At 37.6% G+C, this 16441-nt stretch overlaps 1 protein-coding gene across 4 annotated transcripts in view; it reads right to left on the reverse strand.

The window, feature by feature from the left end:
• LOC121406025 (mitochondrial uncoupling protein 2-like) overlaps nucleotides 1–15415 on the reverse strand; it is a 33494-nt gene extending 18079 nt beyond the window's left edge. The window contains exon 1 of one of the 4 annotated variants that reach the window (XM_041597028.1): nucleotides 15293–15415. The gene's annotated coding sequence lies outside the window, so the exon portion shown is untranslated. Of the gene's footprint in view, nucleotides 1–3678; nucleotides 3795–4699; nucleotides 4819–15292 lie in introns of those variants that run through there. The other 3 variants (XM_041597029.1, XM_041597027.1, XM_041597030.1) reach the window with 3 other exon arrangements.
• Between the last annotated feature and the right edge of the window lie 1026 nt (nucleotides 15416–16441).

Below are 16441 nucleotides of genomic sequence, written 5' to 3' on the forward strand. Positions count from 1 at the left end.
ATGCATAGGCCTACATGCTGCAACTAAAAAGAATATCATGAAGTGCATTTTTTTATTTGAACACATAACCTCCTTTTTTATGGTTTCATGTAGACCTACGTGTACCAACATAAGGCACATTAAACTCCCAGGGGGCCAGTCAAATAAATTGCTATGCATGACAAAGGGGTGTTTTTTTTCAAGTTTTGGACGAGGGCCGCACGTGCGCTCGTTAAGGGTATTAAAAACACCAATTCTCAAGGAAAATAGTGGTTTTGAAATTGAAAGACTGGTCAATCGCAGGGTCAAATATTTTTAGGGTATGTTTTTTATTTTTAAAAGCTTTTTTTTTAAGATTAGCCAAACACGTTTAGGGAATGCTTTTTCCCCAAGCTTTTTCCGTGGGGTCATATTCTGGAGACCTAACTTGTTACTAAGGACAAGTCCACCCCAACAAAAACTTGATTTGAATAAAAAGAGAAAAATTCAACAAGCATAACACTGAAAATTTCATCAAAATTTGATGTAAAATAAGAAAGTTATGGCATTTTAAAGTTTTGCTTCATTTCATAAAACAATTAGCTGCACATCTCGGTCAGTATGCAAATGAGGAACTGATGACATCACTCACTATTTCTTTTGTATTTTATTATATGAAATATTTTTATTTTCTCGTCCTTGTCATGTGAAATGAAGTTTCATTTCTCCCTGAACACGTGAAATTACATTATTTTAACATTTTGTGGCTCAGGCAAGGAGGTCCTAATTGTCAAATTCGTAAAAATTGAAATATTGTATAATTCAGACAATAAAACAAAAGAAATAGTGAGTGAGTGACATCATCAACTCTCTCATTTGGATGTAACTGGCTCGTTCATATAACTATTTTGTTGAAAATAAGCAAAACTTTAAAATGTCATAACTTTCTTATGTTACATCCAATTTTGATGAAATTTTCAACATTGCGCTTGTCTTATTTTCCTCTATATTGATTCATATGAACATTTTTCTGAGGTGGACTTGACCTGTATAGGGGCCAAAATGTGTAATTAAAGCCCGCGAAAAACTTGTTCAGGGGGTTATTTAAACTTATTTTGCACACACAGAAAAAAAACTCATTTAGGGGGCGTTTGGATATAATTTGGTCACGCATGTGTACAGCATCGCGGGATCAAACTTTAATCTCTTCATGATAGAATGACAATATGCATGTAAAAAAAGAATAGAATTCATATCACTGGCATGACTGGGTCACAAACTGCTAGCATCTTACGACTTTGAGCTGACCTTTTCGTGTAGGCTATAACCTGCATGTCCAATACAACGGTAATCATTCAAGGTGGTTCTTATAAACATGGCATATTAGGCCTACAATTCTGCACAAACACGTATCCACATAAAACTTTTTCCTATAAAATACATGTCCTTGGGGCATACATGTATATTATACTGTTTGTTTACAGTTTCAGTGTAGAGGCTCTATACTAGCTGTGATATAAAGCATTGATTGCTCTCAGTGTAAACAAAAAAACAAACATTCTCTTTGTACACGTACATGTAGTCCACATGTAAGCCTTACAGTCCTGCATTCTTATCTGTGCAGACCGAAAATATACATTCTCCTTGAAGATTACAACAGTGTAAATTGTATCAAGACAACCTCACATTCATTTCCTATTTGGAAACTTGTACAAGGCGCATGAACTATAATTTTACTCCTTTTTCGCGGCACCTTTTGATCTCCGAACAAGTTAAGAATGTACACAAATCCTAGAAATTGTTTTACAAAATTGATTTACCGAGCCCCAAGAGAATTTCAAGAAAGGATCTTTTTTGTATGTTTTACCCGACAAGCGCTGCTTTTGAATTAAGTTACCATGGTAACGGTGATTCTCAGCCAATCAAAATCAAGGAAGTTGTCAGATCTGCCAAATCGAAAGATGACAAAGATAACAAATTTTGATGAAATGCTCCCTGAAGTATTAAAGAGAAACATCAAAGGCAGACATGATCCGGGGGGGGGGGGGGGAGCGATTATGGTCACCAAGATGTCCAAAATAGGCCTGCAAGTTGCAAAATGGCCTGCTACATGTAGGTTCAATATAAGTAAAAATTGGGGGTGGGGGAAGTACATTAATGCAGCACTTATCCACACTTTTAAGTAGACTCTATCCTGAAAAAGTGAAAATTATTTCCGACGAGAAAAATCTCACCTTTCTATCTATTATTAAGTAGTAAAATTGTCAATAAAAATTATTCATTGGAAGTAGTAGAGAGCTAGCTTGGGCAATATGCAACTCATATGCTGTTTCAGTATAAACTGCTTAATGTATTGTCTACCTTTTAGGGAAAACAGGTTCCACACTTTCACTCTGTCTGGACTGTTGATATTAATTAGTCTACATGTAGCATTCATCCACTGGTCAAATGTCCGGGGTCAAGTCTGACGCTCATCAATCTCAATCAACTAGAGCATGATGGGATATTATGAGGTGCAATTCAGGGATTCTCAAATTCCTTGCATTATCAAACGATGAAATGCATTACCGGAAATAAGCGGCCCACAAATTACATGAAAATAGACCAACGTTCCTTTCTTTGAAAGGTGCTGACTGCCAATCATGTCATCGACAACGTTCTCATGATACTTTCGAAAACTGGTTTACTGGAAACCGGTTCAGGAAATCAGTTTGGAAGATCGCTTTGCGAGCGTTCTCATTTGATCACCCAAAAGTGGCTCTCAAAACCACTTCACGTACATGAACATGTAAAACGGTCTTGTTGCTATGGGAACACTCTCAGAGGGCGACATGTTTCGCGCGAAATTTGAAACCACAGAGTAGGCATTCCACACAGTGTGTGAAGTAGCACACTCAAAATGTTTGAAGATCGCTTCCCGAAGGATTGTGTCCTCACGCTAGAGCATGTTTAACGAAGTAAACCAGTTCACATACATGTAATCAAAAAGCATCTGTTTTGAAGGGTTATTTTTGTATAATTTTGGACAGAGAACATAAACAGTTTTTTTTAATTATTGCTAAGTTGCACAGACAAAAGTTAGCATGTCCTTTATATGGACATATTTTCTTGTCTCCTTCCTCATCTCATTTCCCTTCTCCTCCTCCTCCTACATTAATTTCTTTTTCATATCCATCTTCATTTCCCCTTTATGCTTCTTTTTCCCCTCCTCATTATTTCTATTCTTCTTCATTTTCTCCTCCTCATCCTCCTTCTTCTCTGCTCTGCCTCTTCTTGAATTTCCCTCCTTCTTCGTTCCCTTCATCACCTCCTCACTATCAATAACTTACTGTGTCATTTTGCATTATTGTAAAAAAAATAATTGAAAAAAACTCACAATGGTCAGTCAAAATCCTCCCCCCCCCCCCCCTCCAAAAAAAAATTGGGCATGCCAAAAAATGATAATTGCAACAATTTATGGAAGTGCAAGAGCAGGAATTCTCGAAAGGGTTTCACTGCCTTCTCAGCTCTGAATTGAGCTCTGCACCATCAAAGGGCAAGGCTGAATAAGTGAATGGTCACTCACTCACTACAGTTGCCTGATTACCTGAGCTGCGCACCTATTCAACTGCATCTCGATCTCTCCCTCGTTCCGATCCAATTCACAATTAAAAACACACAGCCCAAACAACGAAATGCAAAGCTTAATCACCACGCACAATGCCAACAAAATATACTCACTATCAAATTAAAAGATAAATGAGTCCTTTGCCACATTTATCAGCAGCGAGATCCAAATTTCAAATCAAGTTTCAACTCCAAGATCATCAGAGTCTACAGGACAGTAGTACAGTGTTTTCTGTATTTATCTGGCATTCGATTCGCGACTGATTTTCCTCGTCCGATCCGCGATGCGATGATGAAATTTCGCAATAACAAGAAAAACATACTGAAGATTAGACTCTTATTTAGTCGTCAAAATATCCACAATCATAATTTTTCTGATTTTGATATATTGCAAGAATAATTATTTGTCAAATATAGATGAAAATGTAAAAATGTATTTTGAACATACTCGCAGAAAAGATGTAGCTTGAAATATAAATTATTGGTACATATTCTCACATTTACTTCTTACAAGCGACTGGCAAACACTCTAATTCAATGACGCACCCGGCTAATAGCGCTACAATCAGCTGTTGTTTGAAAGTCACCTTGTCACAGAATTTAAAGCGGTTGTTCGGTGAATAAGAAAAATAATTAGAGATCGAGTTTCTTTGGGCCTTTGTCCTTTTTTAAAAAAGAAATTTAGTTTGAATTCACTTGAATACCTTTGTTTATTCAAATTAAAGCAATCAATTTTAAAAAGATAATTACTAAGCTAAGACTTTATAGGCATGGTCCCCATGGTCAAGATATATATTCCCTTCAAATGCAGCATTTCGTTCCTATAAATTCATATATTTTTTCTTAACAATATCTAGGCATATCTGTGTAAGATCTGGGATATTTTCGCTCCGTAATATGCCTACATACATGTACTTCAAAAAAATGGGAATGGGAAATAGATAAACATTTTTTTATTTTTCCTATGCATATAAAAACTTGCTCACTATTCTCTTTGGCAATTATTATTATTAGTACATACTAACCTCGTACAATGTGTGAGTGTTATTGGCCAAGCCACTGAACAAAAAGGACAATTAACAGCCACAATTAGTTTTTTTACTGTAGCCGGCAATCACCTACACCAACTACTTACCAATGATGGAATGTGCTTGTAGGCATCAAGTACTACAAACGTAGCCAGCAATCAAAAACGCATCTGAAAAAAAGGACCAACAGCGAACACAACAAGTTGTGTTTACCTTCAATTTTGTTGACGTGGCGAATAAAACTGAACAAACTACGGACGATCACTTTAAAGCGTTTGTTTGCAGGCAGAAATGGGCGTAGTCGCTTTCTACGCCTCTGATTGGCTTAGAGCGGAGGGCTCGTCACAATATTGCTCACACTTCAGCGCACGTGCTTGACTGCGCAGGCTCGTTGCTATTGTATGTTAACAAGGCCGATTTGGTCGAGGAAACCTTTTCTTATTTGTTTACAATCATGTGGACTTCATGGGCCATACCTATCGCACAGGATTTCCTCCCTCATGTTTGGCAGGGCAACTCCTACAAAATCATGGACCTATTACGTCCATGAACAAATGTACCAGATAATAAACGTGGGACGGAGTGGCGGTACGATATGGGAGGGGGGCCGGGGAACATCGAATTGTATATCTGTGGAGGGGGAAGGGGTTGGGTAGCGGAGAGGGGGTATAGACCCTGGTATACGATAGAGGAGGGGTGGGCATTGGGCAAATAAATATAAGGACAGTTTGAAAGGAAAGGGGTGAAATTGATACCGTGTTCTGAATGCATTATCAAAATCTACACTATAAAAATGCTGTTTAAAATTTCAACAACTACTGTTTAAACTTTAAAAAAAATGTTTAAACGTTTTAAACATGTTTAAAAAGTTTAAGCAATAGCAAAACAGTTTAAACAACCTGTTGTTAGAGTGACAGGCTTAAAAAACGTGCTATTTTTTACTGTGTACCCCCGAAAATTGTATCAAAAGAACGTATTTAAAAAATGTGCTATTCGTGATGTCGAGCTCCTTCCTTTTTTTTGGGGGGGGGGCTCTCACGAAACTGGGTGAGATTGGGGAGGTCAGAAGTGGGAGTTCAGCGTGGAGGTAGGAGTTCTTCAAGATTAGTAAGGTTAGCCAAAAAAATATCCCTTCACATGGGGCGCGAAATTTATTGATTTGAAAGTTTTTATTTCTCATTAACAAATTATTCAAGCACAGACGATAGCTTCATCCAAAAATGGCATAATCACAAATAGTTATGTTTATACAAATTGAACAAAGCAACTATTACAAGATTAAGGAATAACAAGAGAAAAGATGAACTAATAAGATGTCAAGCTTGTGTAACATTAGTCCCTCGTCGGGTTAAATAGTGAAGGGAAAGACGTAACAGATACAATCTATTAAAATTATATGATGGCAAACTGGATAGATACCGAAGGAAACGATAAAAAGGTACAGTATTACATAAACAAAACAGTGAAAAAAAATCATTAATACTTCATAGGTTCAGTATTGCGGATTGAAATAATCGCTAGAGGGTATTCATTTTGTCTCGCAATCTACTATGGTCAACAAGGACCATAGTAGATTGCGAGACAAATGAAAACCCTATAGCGATTAAAAAAAAATATTGAGGGGAAAGGGATGAACTTAAGGAGGAAAGATACAAGAAGAATATGTTTTCACAATAATGGATACCGATTACATATTATTTTGAACTTCTTTTCCTTTTATTTTCACATTCTAAATCATTCTAGGTACGTCCATATTCCCATTTCACCCCCTTCTTGCCTGTTAGTTCCTTAAAAAAACTGAAAACCAGTTGAAACGATTACTAACGAGTAGACCTATAATGTAATCTAAGGTCGTATGATAATGGAAGCATGCAGCTTTCTCCTTTTTTTTTCTTGAAAGTATACGAAGGAAGAGTTTACAATCAATATTTAATAAAGGGCAACGTCTTTATTGAATTTACAAATAATATGTCCCATCAGCTTATATTGTCATTTTGAATGTGTTAATAAAAGTGTTATTTGTTCAAAAAATTATGTTTACTTTTCGTGAGAGAACATCACATTTCAATGCATTTTTTCCTATTCTGTATTCTTCTCCTAGCCCCCCCCCCCCTCCTCCCCCTCTCTCTCTCTCTCTCTCTTTCTGCATCCATAGTCCTTCGTCCTTATGTCCTTATTTTTTATTTTGCTTTGGAAGAGACCCAAGTTCAACTTCGTGCCTGGTTTGTCAGGTGAATGACAGTCTATTGTCTGAAAACAAACGGGTCCTCAAGACAGTTTATCGAAGGTTGCAAAACAAATACCTGAATATCCATGTTTTTGCTGATCAATGCGACTGAATAACTTGCTTGGTTTATGAGCATACATTCAAACGAAGATACACAACAACATAACAGAATAATATCAAGATCATAATGGTTAAGGGTACTGTCATGAACAGTACCTGAGAGAGAGAGAGAGAGAGAGAGAGCAAAGCGAGTGAGTAGTAAATTTATAGTATATTTCATAACAGATTAATAGTACTGTCAGGAACATCATCTATGGCATTTCGTTTAGCCTATGCGATTAATGTGAAAAAAAAAATCATTTTGTCTTCAACCTCTCTCCCCCCGCCCGAAAAAAGGATAAATATCAAAAGGAATAAATTGATTGGGGTCCTTTGACAAGATATGTAATAAAATGGTATCTTTTCTGTGTGCGTGGAACGTCATTCTCCGAGGATGAAGAGTTTGAATATTGAATTATAACGCAGTACAATGAAGTGCGTATACCCTAAAATTTGAATGTTTTTTTTTTACTAAATATATTTATTGAGTTTTCAATTATTTCAAAGCGGCATACCACAAATCAGCAATGTCACGATGACCATAATTTATACACGAGAACACGAGAACAAAGTAAAAAGAATTTTAAAAATAAAGAAAAAAAGAGGGGAGAACAAAGGAAAATAATAAACCAAAAAAAAAACACAAACAAGCAAAAAAAAAATACGAAAACAAGCAACTTAAAAGATTGAAGCCCGGGAACTGGGATATTGCAAAAACATAAATCAAGGCCAATGAGAGGATTCCCAGGACACACCGAAGAGAACCCTTTTAATTTGAATATTTTGTTTTGTTTTATGTTTTCCTCACGTGACCATAGGCTCACATGCACAGCAGTCGTTGACACGTGGTCCGGATAGGGCTAGGGTATGAATACAAACAAACAAAGCAAAAACCAAAACAAACTTTGTTTGACGTAAGACAACCAGATATCAATAGGCCTACCGACCGACCCTGACATTGTGTATTTTTTTTCTTCATTAAATACGTAAGTTCCTGGGGAATAGATCGGTATCTAGAACATTATCCATAACATAGACAGATGGTTTTTTGTGTGCTTGAAGCCCTGACCGAACCTTTTATACAGGTAAAGCTCATGCCGTATATAAGCAGATAGATTGGGGCAGTGGTATGCCCTATTTTCCCCAACCTCCCTTTTTAAAATTTGTGTTTTCCTAAAATGTTAACAAAATTTCCCGAAAGTATCAACGAAATCTCTCAATTTCACTTTAATTAGATTGAACAAGCACCACCATGACAAGCTCGGTATAGCGAATATTTTACGCCCCTCCCCCCCCCCCCCGAAATATATGCTTCTATTTTTTTTTATTGCAGCACAGATATTCGTTTTTATCATTGTTCTTGGTGCCGCATTGTTCCAGTCATGGTTTATTGCATTTGCTTCCATTTGCATTTTATGCATTATTCTTATTTTGAATAATTGCAATCTTATGTTATAACATTGACTTACTATAATAAAACATCTAGAAAAACAACTGACTCTATATTTGTTTACCCGGAACAAAATCCCTCACTTCTTCATTTTTTTTATTTATTTATTATTTTTCTTGCTTTTTTGTCTAACTTTATCGAAATCAAACACGTCCCTGTTAATTCTTTTTTTTTAACCTAGGCTGGGGTTCGCAGTTTCGTTGCTTCTCTCCCTCTCCCTGATACCCTTTTCATAAACCTATCCTCCAATTAGCCGCCTAAGAGTAATGCGGATAATTCAATAAAAATTGCGTTCATAAACTCCGAAAATAAGCCGCATTATTTTTACGAGCGCCCGTCCTGAAAAAGGGGATAATCGCCATGACAACTGGACACGCCCCCTCCGATGCGGTTGTGTTGGAAAAGGGTGACCTTGTGACCGCACCATGGCAATTATCCGCATAATTTGGAAATGCGTTCATAAACTCAAAATCTTGTCCCGATGCTGCTATTATGCGGATAATAGCAGCATCAGAGTAATGCGGATAACTCTTGTCCTCCTCCAATTTTACGACCAAATTATGCTGCTATTAGCCGCCTAATTCATTTTAATGGGGTTTATGAAAGGGGTATAATTCATTTTAATGGGGTTTATGAAAGGGGTATGATACCCCTTTCATAAACCCAATTAAAATGAATTAGGCGGCTAATAGCAGCATAATTTGGTCGTAAAATTGGAGGAGGACAAGAGTTATCCGCATTACTCTGATGCTGCTATTATCCGCATAATAGCGGCATCGGGATAAGATTTTGAGTTTATGAACGCATTTCCAAATAATGCGGATAATTGCCATGGTGTGGTCACAAGGTCACCCTTTTCCAACACAACCGCATCGGAGGGGGCGTGTCCAGTTGTCATGGCGATTATCCGCCCGGGCGCTCGTAAAAATAATGCGGCTTATTTTCGGAGTTTATGAACGCAATTTTTATTGAATTATCCGCATTACTCTTAGGCGGCTAATTGGAGGATAGGTTTATGAAAAGGGTATTAGTCTGTTCTACGTTACTTGTTTTTATAATCTGCTTGTCGAAAACTCAGATTGTTTTTCACTTAATTATATATCGGCTTCGAAACTTCAAAATAAATACAGTGCAAGCCTGCCCAACATACCATCCTTGATATGCAGTACTATAAAGCCAGCAGTACAAGCAAAATAATCTGATGTTGCCAAGTATTGCTAATTCGGTTATGTCTAATAGAAACGAAAGGTATATATACTTTAATCTCATAAATTTTTAATGAAATTTACAGACTATAACCCAATTACCCCCCCCCCCCTCGCACTCTATCTGTATACCTCTCTCCTGCACCCCCCCCCTCAATCTCTCCCTCACTATCTATCTATCTATCTGTCTATCTGTCTGTTTATCTATCTATCAATCTATCTATCTATTTACCTATCTGTCTGTCTGTCTGTATGTCTGTCTGTCCATCTATCTATCTATCTATCACGATATCTATCTATCTATTGCTACTTCTCTGTCACCTTGCCTACATCTGCATCTTCACAAAAGTTGCAAATTTTTCTCACTTGTACAAAACTTGCATTAACAGATATACCTACTCGTCCAAACATTATATTGTCTTTTTAATATCACGTGACTCCCCCCCCCCCCTCCTCCTCCCACTCTCATTCTGCCCCCAATTAATCTCCTCCTTCATTTCCCGAGGGATGCGGCATCCATCTCAATCAATGGTATCCACCTGTCTTACATACATGACATAGTGTCAACGATCATCTCGTTTGCCTCGCATCTCAATCCAATTACGTCACAGACCAGTGACGTCATAACATGGGATATTCTACATAAAGCAATTTGGACCTACGGGGGAGGGGGGGCTTATTTGTCGAGGAAAAGATAGAGGTCGAATTCCTAGAGTAAATCCATGGATGCGAAGAAGAAGAAGAAGAAGAAGAAAGAAGACAAAGAAGAATTAGAAGTCGAAGAGGGAGAAGAAGATCAATAAGAAAGAGGAGGAAGGAAGAAAAATAATTGTGATTGTTTTTATATTGATTAATACATTTTGTTTATTTCTTTAACTTCGTAAAGGCTCATAAAATATTTTCCTGAGGTGCACATTCTATGGATGTTCAGATAATTATCTCGTCATGAAACTGTCTACATCTCTTAGGGGGAAAATGAGATGACGATATCTTGGAATTCGTCACACATGTATCTGCGTCTTGTAAACTGGTTCAGATGACTTAGATCTATACATCCCGTCTATACATCCCGTGGGAGAGATGATCAGATGTCAAGATCTTGGATCTTGTCTTGTCTACATCCCGTGCACGAGAGAGATTATTAAGATGACAAGATCTTGGATCTCATCATGTCTACATCTTAGGGAAATGAAATGACGAGATCTTAGATCTCGCCATGCATGTCTACATCTCGTGAGAGACAAATCATGATCATGACAACAAGATCTTGGTTCTCGACATGGCTACATCCAGTGATACTGGTAGTAGCTCCATGACTAGATGATTACATCTTGGATCCGAGATCTTGTCATCTCATCTCCCACAAGATGCAGATCTCGTCATCTGCTCATGTCTCTCACGGGTTGTAGGCATGGCGAGATCTATAAAGATTTCGTCATTTTCATCTTTTTCCCGAAGAGATGGAGACATGACGAGATGATTATCTGAACATCTGGATGGCACTTTTATACAAATCTCGCATGTCACTTGACATAAGGAATTGAAAATTGACTGACTATTGTATTCAAACAAAATTGTACGCCGTGATGGGTTGCTTATTGTGTATCGTAAGCGACGATCAGAAATATCGGTTTTGAACAATGGCGGATCGATTTTCTTTGACTCACGCGATACGAGAGAACATCATTGGGCTAACTTGTGTTCGTGAGGGAGTTCCCCAAACTTCGAGTGGGTATATTTCGCAAGAAGAAGATGAAGAAAGAAAAGGAGAAGATTGACCAATGAGTTCAAAACAGCCTCGTATGATGCTTACTGACTGTATCGTAAGCGACGATTAGAAATATATGTGTTTTCGAATTCGAACAATAGCGGATCGATTTTCTTTTGTTCTCGCGAGATCTGGGTTTGTGAGTTCCCCTAAAATATTTCGCAATAACAGTATATAGCCCGCCTAAAACATTGGCATATAATGTTATCATCTGACAAAAGTATGCAAGTTACCGTGCCATTATATTTCTTTTTCAAACTTCGATTCTTTCTGAAGCATTCTTTATATAAAAGTGCCCCCTCGGTATAAAGAATGACAATTTGAGAACATACATTGTAAATCAAAATTCAGTGCTTTGAATATCAGAAGTCGACAAACTTCAACTATCATCATTTTTTCCCGCATTATCAAATGCTTTCATTATACGTAAAATTAATAATGAGTTTCAAGAAATCGAACATTCCTGTTTCATACCCGATCGGTTTCTTGAGCAACTAGACTATAAAATCTGTACAGGTTGTTTATTTGATATTGATTGTTTTTTTATGAAAAAAATGTCAGTACAAAAAAACATCGTATTTCAATCTTGGATATGATCTAACCTTATCCTTCCCATTGTGAGTCTAAAAAAATATTGACTCTTATGTTGAATTGAAACCAATGGCGCAATGAGCCAAAGGTTTTGAGGGGGTTAGGTATTGCGGGGTTTTTTTTTTGGGGGGGGGTGAATATTATACATTTTGGCATAATATTCAGAAAATATCACATTTCACCCTTCTCTCCTTCCTGTTTTCTTGGTCCTGAAAATTTGTAGACGGGGGGTGCTCTAGCCCCCCTCCCCATCGATACGCCACTGATTGGAACGAAACTTTTACTGATTTTCTTGAGGTCTAACGATAACTATAAATAAAATTAATTTTATAAAAAAATCCATTCGAAACCTGCACATGCATACTACCACTACATCGAAAAAAAAATAGAATAAAAACATTAACTTAAGCATGTTTCCTTCTTTGCGTATGTTAACTTTTCCAAGATGCATAAACCTACACTGTAAAATCTGTGGTGTTAAAACTGACACCAATTGGTGTCAATAGAGGACCACACCCTGAGGTGTTAAAATTACACCATAGAGATTGAACATAACACCAAAGAGTGTAAATGTAACAATTAAATGTGTTGTAATAATACCTGTAGGTGTAAAACTGACACCACCAATTTAACACCGGTGTAAAAGAACTGGTGTGGTCCTCTATGTACACCGGTTAACACCACAGTTTTTGCTGTGTACCAGCTAGTATTCAATCTTACATCTTTGTCACTTTCATTGCCAATGACAACCACAGCTATAATGAGCTTCAAATGATTGATATCCGTACGGTGTTTTTTTAAATATTTTTATTCATTTATTTTTCAATTATTTTTTACAGGGGTCTGATCAACGAAATATGGTACGTACGTCAAGCTGAACAGCATATTGAGTAACTCGTTATAATCTGAATTCGGTGTAATATGCATGAATCTATATTCCAGGCGTACCGTATCTGTAATCATTTTACACGGGTCATACGATAATTGAGAGCTGATTTAGATGGCGTTTTTATATAAGCCTATATGCTTAGTTGAAGCATATAGTAGGTCCATGGTTGAAGAATCTTGATGCTGTTTTTTTTTATTTTATGAATGGCTCCGATTAATTTCTGACAGTCATATCTGACAGTCATATCCCCGGCCCTGACGGGATACCATGAATATTTATCGCATCATTAATCCTTAAATAATTTGTTTGCCTAGATATATCATTTCGCTGTTCATGGAACATAATTAATCATAGGCCTATATAGCTACACACAAATAAAATGAATGATACGCCTATAACTAGTTTGGGTGCTGCTTTATTCTGTGAATTTCCAAAAAGAGGCTTCAATTATCATGCCAAAGCCCGGGGGGCCACTTCCATTCACGAGTGGATACCATGCGCGACCATGGGGTCTCGAAAAGCACCCTAAACACGTAATTTCCATATTCTGAAAATGTACCCCTTAACAAGTATTGGCGTGTGAAACCTTACCCTTAACAAGTACAAAACGATACTCTTGGTGAATATTCCCTGAAATGAACCCCTAAACAAGTACAGGAATGTTTTATTGTTACTGGTCCTTCGGTCGTCAGCTTTACCTTATTTGGTTTAGTACGACCCCAGCTTCTACACCTCGCGCAAATCGGTCTCTAAACACAAAGTGTTGGGGCAAAAAGGACATCCTTTATAAAACATTTTAATTTTGTTTTATCATCCCCGCAAATTCGACCCTAAACACGTAATTTTCCTAGCGAAATAGATACCCTTTTTTCCATTATTTTTGTGTTTTTGACACCCTTATCACGTTACGTACGTAACGTGCCCTATCGTGAAAAGGACATCCTTTTTACGTGTTTTTTGGTCGCGCATGGTATCCACTCGTCAATGTAAGTGGCCCCCCGGGTGCCAAAGCAATCATTTACAAATGCATGATTACCTACTGAAAGTGATTTGAACGCCCCTCCCCTATCAGATATGGGCGTCATTGCTCTCAAGTCCGATTGGATCTATACACATTTTAAACCAACTTACACTCTACAAAAGGTTTACCCAATATTGGGTAAAATGGGAACATGCATGTCTGTTGGGTAAAAAGAGACCAAATATTTAGTAAATTTTACGCAATATAATTGCGTTGGAATTTACCCTTCAAACATGCATGTTGCGCAATATTGAGGGGAAAATTACCCAGCAAACATGAATGTTCCCTTTCTACCCAACATTGGGTAAATTTTTGCTCTCTGACGGTTTTTAGAGTGTATATTAAATCACGGAACCAAAGATATTCCCAGAACAGAATGAATAGGGATTTTCGAGTCGAGTGCATCATGAGTGCATCGATGCAACAGGCCTATACAGCGGCAACGCCTAAAGCGAACAGCCAACGACAGAACTAACAGGCCTATTGCCCTCGTCCTTAATGTTTGAAAGTCACCTTCTCAGGTTATTATGTCGTCCTAAATGAGCTCAATTCACTGGGTAGAAACCGTACAAAATTAAGTGGAAAAACATGAATTTCAAGTAGACCTATGAAACATTTTGCCAAATTTGTCTTATTCATTTTCCGAACAATCACTATATCGCGCAGGCAAACGTCCACACGTCACACATAGCCTACAGACCTTCGTCACATATAGCCTTAACTATACGTCGTTTTTTTTTCTTCGAAATTCAATATCCTCGACTACAGTCCATCTTCCGCTCATTGAGAAACTCTCTTATTCTGCCTTACGAATGTAATATCCAATACATGAATCATCGTCAACACAACGTTTTTACCATTTTCCTGAAGTGAAAATGGATATTTTAAACCATACAGACCTTTACATTCGAATTACAGTCGAACTGAGTCATTCTCACAATGTACAACAGATCAGACAGCATTAATTTTCATTCACAAACATATTTCTTTGTCGAATATTAAAAAGCTAATAGGCCCGCTGATCAGAACATATAAATGTATATTGCCCTCAACTCAAGCATTATAGGAGTCAAGTCAATTCAGTACCGGGATTCAGTAACATTTATTTTCAAAGGTTGAGGAACAGTCACATAATTTCAGACATTAAAAAGATACAACAAAATAGAGTTGTCACCTCTGATACTACATCTTGTAAATGACCCGTAAAGAACGCATCAGATCACATCATTATCATGCCATCAGAAATGACAGGGAATGAGTTGGCCTACAGTCACTAGCTACGGACATTCAATCACCAAACTATTTAAGCGACGACAGAATCGATAAAATACAACTCACTGACGTATACAAGTTGCACTTATTACAACAACAAAATGCATAAACCGTGTCAGCAAATTCTTCAGTAAACATCAATTAACTATGGAAATGGCAAATTGGAAAAGGTACTTACCCACGGGAGAATTTTTGAAGAAAACCTTTCTCAAGGAATGTCAAATCTCGTTGAATCTGTTTTCAGAAGTCCTGTTTCGACCGTCGTTCATCACTGTATGAGAACTCAACAACAAGCTATTCAGGTGATCATACGATGACGTGACAACACAATCGGGCGAGCCTCTGCCGAGCCCCCAAAATTGACCAATCACCGAGCAGCATTTCGGAGGTGTGTCCGCTAAATAATGTGCTCCAGTCGAGTGCTCTCGAACTGCTGTTGTGACGACATGTATACCACCCGCTGTTAAGATATAGGTTGAAAAGTTCAGACTCCTTTTCTATTTGTTGCGAAATTAATTGCAGTTTTGCTTCAAAGTCGTCCCCAGTCTGAATTTAAAAAAAGTGTAATTTTTAAGGTATAATTGATGAAATGCGACGTAGATACATGCAGTTATATTTGAGGGTAAATAAGAAGTATACTAACAAATTTTAGTCCAAAAGTTTGTAAGACAGTGTAGACAAAGTCTGAATGATAAAGGCTATACTTTTGTTAGCGTGCCAGAATTTAATCCGATTCGAAAGAATGACATTTGCTGGGTCCGGCCGATTCGACATCTGTGACAATTATTTTGTTTGCAATTAAAAATAACTCCACAGAAACAACCCAACCTGCATAGGTTCACACTACATTTATATAGATTTTTCTCCGTCAGCAAACGTTTGTGTGAGGGTGCATCTGTGGGGGGGGGGGGGTGGTGGAAGGAATACACGATGTCACACCAGTCGTACAGGTATATATATTTTAATTGGTTCAGGAACTAGAATGTATTATCATGGATGTCCGTGTACACAAGGGGGGGGGGGCGAAAAAAACTGAAGAAACTCAAAAGAGAGGGAGTGAAGCGAGGGGGCTTCAATATTGTCAAAGGGCAATTTTGACATTAATTTTCTAAGTGAAATTGAAGGATTTCGTGCACACTTTTGTGAATTTGTTGAAATGTAAGTAATCAGTAAAAAAAAATGTAGGCCGAAGTCTTCAAAATTCTTAGAGCCCCCCCCCCCCCGCTGTTTACAGCCATGGATGATTCGACTCAATTCCTTTCACCCCCTTCTATGTCGTCACCCCTTTCCTCCCCCCTCTCTCTCCCTCTCTCTTTATCCCCTCTTC

The sequence above is a fragment of the Lytechinus variegatus genome, chromosome 19 (assembly GCF_018143015.1).
Source record: "Lytechinus variegatus isolate NC3 chromosome 19, Lvar_3.0, whole genome shotgun sequence".
NCBI classification, from domain to species: Eukaryota; Metazoa; Echinodermata; class Echinoidea; order Temnopleuroida; family Toxopneustidae; genus Lytechinus; species Lytechinus variegatus.